We start from the raw sequence: 6,617 nt of genomic DNA on the forward strand, positions 1-6,617 counted from the left end.
GTAATGTTAGTATGTCCAAATCATGTGTCTCAAGACCAAGGACAGACTGATCACCAACTCTACATGGACTCACATCTTCTAAACCTATTACCAAGGTTGCAGCCCTGAACAGTGGGTACTTGGCTCTCTCAGGACTTCTGTAAAGAAAAAAGATGTGTTAGGGAAATGTCTATCTAAAAGGAAAGTGAGAGCATTTGTCCATCACTTCTTACTCTTATAGCCAACTAGTAAGTTAAGGCACAAAGGAATTATAATTTTTTCAAAGTCACTCAGTAGTAAAATGCAGAGTCCAGACTTGAAGCCAGGTCTTTTTGATATTGGAGTCTTCTCTTTCACACTTTATTAGCCTCATCAGGCAGGCATGGATTGACATACGAAAAGCTGTAGAGATTTAATGTATACAACTTCATGCATTTGGATATGAGCCCACACTCCTGAAACTATCGCCACAATCAACACAGTAAATTTATCACCTCCAAGTTTCCTCCTGCTCCCTTCATCATCCTCGTCGTTTTCCTTCTGTGGTAAAAGCATTTAACATAAGATCTACTCTCTTGACAGATTTTTAAATATACAATACAGTATTGTGACTCTCAGACCTTGAATCCAGTTGCTTTTGAAGAACTACCTAGTCTCCTACCCCATATTGTGTGCCCTTGGAACAGGACCAGAGAGATCTGGAGAGGGACAGAAGCTTAGCCTACCCTGGACTCTGCATGAGGAGCTGTGAGATGGGGTTTGTGAGCTCTGAGCTATCTTTCTGTTCTGCCACTCCGTGGGTGATTTTATGTAATTTATACAATCTCTTTGGATTAATATGGTGCCTGAATCAGATAATCTCTAATTCCCAGCCCCATTTATATATATATATATATATATATATATATATATCATATATATATATATATATATATATATATATATATGGTATATATAAGAATGTATATGATATATTCTGAATACCATTAAGAATCCCCAGATAATTCCAAGGCCCTGCAAGACTGACACTCCTAGGCCTCCTTGGAACTGCCCCCTGGCCCACAGGAGAAAGAGCCAGCCCTCTTCCCTGTGGTTACACCTGCTATTTGCCCAAATATGGCATTTCTCAACTTGATCTCCTACCCACTGTTCCTGCCAATTATGGTTGTTTCTAAACTTCAACGTTGCTCCCAGAGACTGGGATTTTCCACCTGGGAGATATTCATAGACTCTCTAAAAGGAAGCTTGGGGCAATAGAAAGAGCAGATGTTCTGTGACTCACCCTGTCAATTCACTCTCTGTGAGACTTGTTTCCCTCGTTTCTAAGAAAGAAAGAGGTATCTACCTCTCAGTGCTTTTGTGAGAATTATGTGCAATAACCCATGGATAATACTTACTTAGCACAGTATTTAGCACATAGTATGAACTCAAAAAATACTTATTATTATTACCTTGGAGCAGGCAAAAATCTCAGCCTCTCAGGGATGTCAAAGGGCTATGAATGAGCATTGGAACTGTGACAAGAAAGCTACACAGATTTTCTTAAAATATTCAAAGAACTCACTTGATGACATAAGCAGGGAGCTTAGAATTTAAGAACTGAATTCTGTCTTGTCTTGTCCTGTCTTATCTTATCATCTCATCTTATCTATCATCTATCTCTCACCAGCACCAGGACTAAGGTTGGGGGTTGGGAAAAAAGAGGAGAGCACAGCGAGTGAGAGAGATGAGTTTCAAATAGAATTGAAAGGACTGATTTGTGCACTGGAGGAAGAAGCTAATAAGAAGACCAATTCCTAAAGTTTTCCCAGGAAAATGTGTTTGCATTGCAGAAGGTGGCAATCTTATGGAAGAAGTAATGGCCACTGCTTACTCCTCTTTCACACAGACCAGGGTCCTGGGAGAGTGCATGTCTGCTCCCATTTTCTGGAAGGGTTTCCTGGTAAGAGGATTTCTGGGTGCCTGGGAGGCTGAGTCAGCTCACAGAGATGGCCCGAGGCAGCCTGTGCTGTGAGAGGCCTCTGAAATTGGGAGTCTCAGGCAAGTGGTCACTATAATGAGAATATCTTTCCCAGTAAAACAGCGTCTCTAGGGACTGAGGACCATAAAAACACTGCCGTGTTCCCAGCCATGTTTATGTTGGCCTGGTCAGTGGAGGGCACCCATTTAGGTAGCCAATTCCCTTTGAGAGCCACAGTCAAGGTTGCCCAATTAATAGAACAGCTCCCATCCCCCAGTAATTTTATCTAGCCCCTATCTCTAATTAACACATCATTTATCCCAGACTGGGTTGGTCAGAAATAAAAGAAAAACTTAAATTTGTTTCTGAGGACAAAAATTTCCCTAGCTTTTTTTTTTTTTTTTTAAGATTTACACTCAATATATATTTACAACCAGATTCTACCAGCATCACAAATTGGAGATTCTTTTCAACAGTAATCACCAATTCTCCTCCCTGATGTCAAAGTTCATTTTGTTGTGCTGAGGATCAAACACAGGACCTTACCCATGCTAGGGCAATGTTCTACCATGGGGCTACCTCCCCAGCCCTTATCCACTTCTTAATATCATTCAATAATAAACATTCAGGAATCATTTATAATGTTCAACATCCTGAAACATGAAGGAAAAGCAAAAATAAATGATAGTGGATATCAGATATAAAACAAAATTTATTAATATTGAATCTTCAGTGCCCCCCACAGACAGATTTATGAGGTATAGTGGCCACAGAGGAGGGAGAAGTAGCGTTACCATAAGAACTAGGGAGAGATTCATGAGCAGGTAATATTTAAAATGAGGCCAGTCTGGGGTTGAGGAAAGTAAATGGAGAAGCATAGGGACAATATAGAGGGAAGAAACAGTGAGATGAACTCTGACATTATAAGAGTTTTGATTGCCAAAGCACAGTCTGTGTCTTCCCCTGGTTCCCCTTAAACCAAAGCCTATGTGCTACTCTTCTGGAGCTCAAATCCAGTGACCAGATGTGAGGGATAGTAGAACTGAAGCAGGGAAAAGAGAAATCCAAAAAATAATGCATGATAGAGTTGTCCATCCAAAAGGCAACTGTTGATGCATATTGCAAGATTGCCTAAAATTTGTCTCAGAATTTTCTTCCTTTTGAAAAGAAAGGAGAAGTCGTTTTCCCTCTTATACCCTGGTAGTAAAGAATTGCCCCACAGGGCACCAACTCCTGCCACTACTATGTTGCCTGTAAGCGAATATTCAGTGGATTCCCATGGTCCCCATGATACAGCACCAAAGGAGAAACCCCAGGTGGAAGGGAGGAGGTGCATATTCAAGGCTGAGGTGAAACTCTGGCAGGTTGTACCTTGTTGAGTTGACCAGAGACTGCTAAGAACTAGTGGACATAACAGTGACTGCAATAAAAAATATATATTCGTGGTTTACAACTGTATCAGGAGCTAAACCAAAAAAAAAAGAAAAGAAAAGAAATAGTTCTCTCCAGTGTTATTGGGATATAATTGACAAATATTATATGTATTTATAATATAAAACTTTTAGTTCTAATATACAGGTACTTAATGAAACGATTATCACAGTCTGATAGATATATCAAGTTATATTTTTGTTGTGAGAACATTGTAAGTTCTACTCTTTTAGCAAATTTCAAGCATACAATGCACTGTAACTATAGTCACCATGCTGTACAGGAGAACTGTAGAATTTATTTATCCCACAAAATATTGAAACTTTGTATACTTTGAACACTTTTTCCCACCCCACTCTCCAGTCTCTAGCAACCACCATTCTACTCTCTTCACACTACCAACCAAGGGCTTATTTCCTGATGTTCATACAAATAGATACTATGGCAACAGTGTTTACAAAAGGAAAGAGCTTTATTTTATGTAGGTGAACCAATATGGAGATGGGAAGCACACACAAATCTGTCTCTCCATTAGCCAGTGGTGAAGGAATTTAGATGGCCCTAGGGTTAGGGGAAATATAGGGCTAATTAATTGTAAACAGGAATCTCAGTGGAAAAGTCTGCACAGTACACGGGTCCTCATGGAACTTGTGGATAATTCTAGTCCATCTTAAAACTGTCAGCACTCCTCACTTTTAATCTGGCTCCATGAGGCCCTGTTCTTATTCCTCAGGTTCTGCAAGTCTCTTAATATCTTTTAGGTCAGGTCCTAGGCTTCTGCATCTGCATCTTGAAAAACATCTTGAATAATTTTTAGGAACAAGTAAGTTGCCATTTTATGAATCAGTTTCATCTATTTCTATGAGTTTGACCTTTTGAGATTCTGCATACAAATGAGATCATTCAGTATTCATCTTTCTGTGCCTGGTTTTTATCAACATATTATTGTTTTGATTCATTCATGTTGTCATTTATGTCATTTATTCCTTTTAAAGGCTGAACAATATTCCTCTGTGTGTATATATGTTTTACATTTTTATTATCAATTAATCTGTTGATTAACCATTTGACAAAATATGATGCCATATTTTAGCTATTGTGAATAATACTAAAAGAATCAGAATGCAGGCAGCTCACTGAGGTACTGGTTTCATTTCCTATATATGGTAATTCTATTTTTAATTTTGGAGGAAACTCCAGGCTATTTTCCATAATGACTGTACCAATTTACGTTCCCACCACAACTATATAAGGTAAGTGTCTCCTTTTCTCCACTTCCTCACCAACTTTAGTTATCGTTTTTATGTCTTAGAATAAGTACTCTAACAGATGTGAGGTGATGTCTCACTGTGGTCTTTATTTGCATTTCCCGGATGACTAGTCATGTTGACCATCTTTTCATATACCCATTGGCCATTTGTGTGTGTCTTCTTTTGTGAAATATCTACTCAAGACCCTTGCTCACTTTTTAACTGGGTTATTTGTTTTCTTGCTATTGAGTTGTTTATACTTTATATATATTATGGATATTAACTTTTTATTGGATGTGTTTTCTCCCATTCCATAGGTCATCTCTTCACTCAACAGATTGTTTCTGTACAAAAGCCTTTTACTTTGGTGGAATTCCACTTGATTGTTTTTACTTTTGTCATCTATGCTTTTGATATCATATCCAGAAACAAAAAATATCACATGGTTCAATGTTGGGAAATTTTTCCCTGTTTTTTTTTTTTTTTTTTTCCCCTGTAGTTTTACCGTTTGGGGCCTTAAATTCAAGTTTTTAATTCATTTTGAGTTGGTTCCTGTATAACAGATGAGGTATGGATTCAATTTCATTTTGTGGATATTCAGATTCCCTACATGATTTATTGAAGAGACTATTCTTTCCCCAGTTTGCATTCTCAGTAATGTTGTCCAAAGATGAACTGATCATAACATGTGAATTTATTTTTTGGCTCTCTATTTTATTCCATTGCTTTGTATGTCAGCTTTAATGTCAGTATCAGGCTGTTTTGGTTACTATAGCTTTGTGTGATGTTTCTAGCTTTTTTCTTCCTGATCAACGTTTTACTTTGGCTATTCAGGATCTTTTATGGTACCATAAGAATTTTAAGATTGTTTTTTTCTACTGCAATGAAAAATATCATTGGAATTTCGACAGGGATTTTATTGAGTCTATAAATTATTTTGGGTAGAACAGACATTTTTAAAATATTGATTCTTCTAAGAAATATGACATCTTTCCATTTATTTTGTCTTTTCATTTTATTCATCAAGATATTTTATAATTTTCAATGTAAAGGCCTTTTACCTCTTTGGTTACATTTGTTCTTAACTTCTTTGTTTGGGAGAATTTATAGTTTGGGTGGTCTTTTGTTCTATTATGTTTTGTTGTTTTTGGTTTGGGTAATGTTTCTTAAATCCAGGGTTTTACGTGCTCTATGCCCACACTCTATAACTAAGCAACAATTCCAGGCCCCTACATACTTATTTTTTTAAAGTTGTCGATGGGGTTTCTTAATTTCTTTTTCAGGTGCTACACTGTTAGTGTATAAAATGCAACTGATTTTTATATGTTGGTTTTGTATCTGGTAATTTTTGTATATGGTAACCCTCATATGTGGTAAGAAACAGAGTGAAGTGTTTGAATCCAGAATTACTTGTCTGTAATTGTTTTTCCTTTGTCCAAATTCTCTCATTTTCTCTAATTTTACTGAGTTCACTTATTTGGCAAATTTTTTGGAGGAATGTTTAGGGTTGTCTGTATATTAATCTACAAACATAGACAATTTTTCTTTTTCCTTTCAGATTCGGATGACTTTTGTTATCTTGTCTAATTTCTCTGGCTAATACTCTCATATTATGTTGAACATAAGAGGAGAGAGTTAGCATCCTGGTCTTATTTCTGAGCTTAGAGGAAATGCTCTCAGCTTTTCACTATAGACGATGACATTAACTGTGGGCTTGCCATATATGGTCTTTCTTATGCTAGTGTAGCTTCCTTTTGGACCATCAATATTCTTATATTGAGGTTGTACTTTTGTTTTGCAAGATGTTACCACTGATGAAGTTGAGTAAAGTGCACATAGGATCTCTTTAAATTAGAAGTACATGAGCATCCACAACTATCTATAAATAATAAGCTTTATTTTTATTTTTAAAAAATCATAAAGAGCTTTCAGTGCCATAATATGATATTCAAAATTTTTTTTTCAGTAAGTGATAGACAATTAAAAAAGAAGTAAAC

Source organism: Marmota monax, unplaced genomic scaffold, assembly GCF_021218885.2.
Source record: "Marmota monax isolate L192 unplaced genomic scaffold, Marmota_monax_Labrador192_F-V1.1 WCK01_AAM20220418_F8-fsc00068, whole genome shotgun sequence".
Classification (NCBI taxonomy): domain Eukaryota; kingdom Metazoa; phylum Chordata; class Mammalia; order Rodentia; family Sciuridae; genus Marmota; species Marmota monax.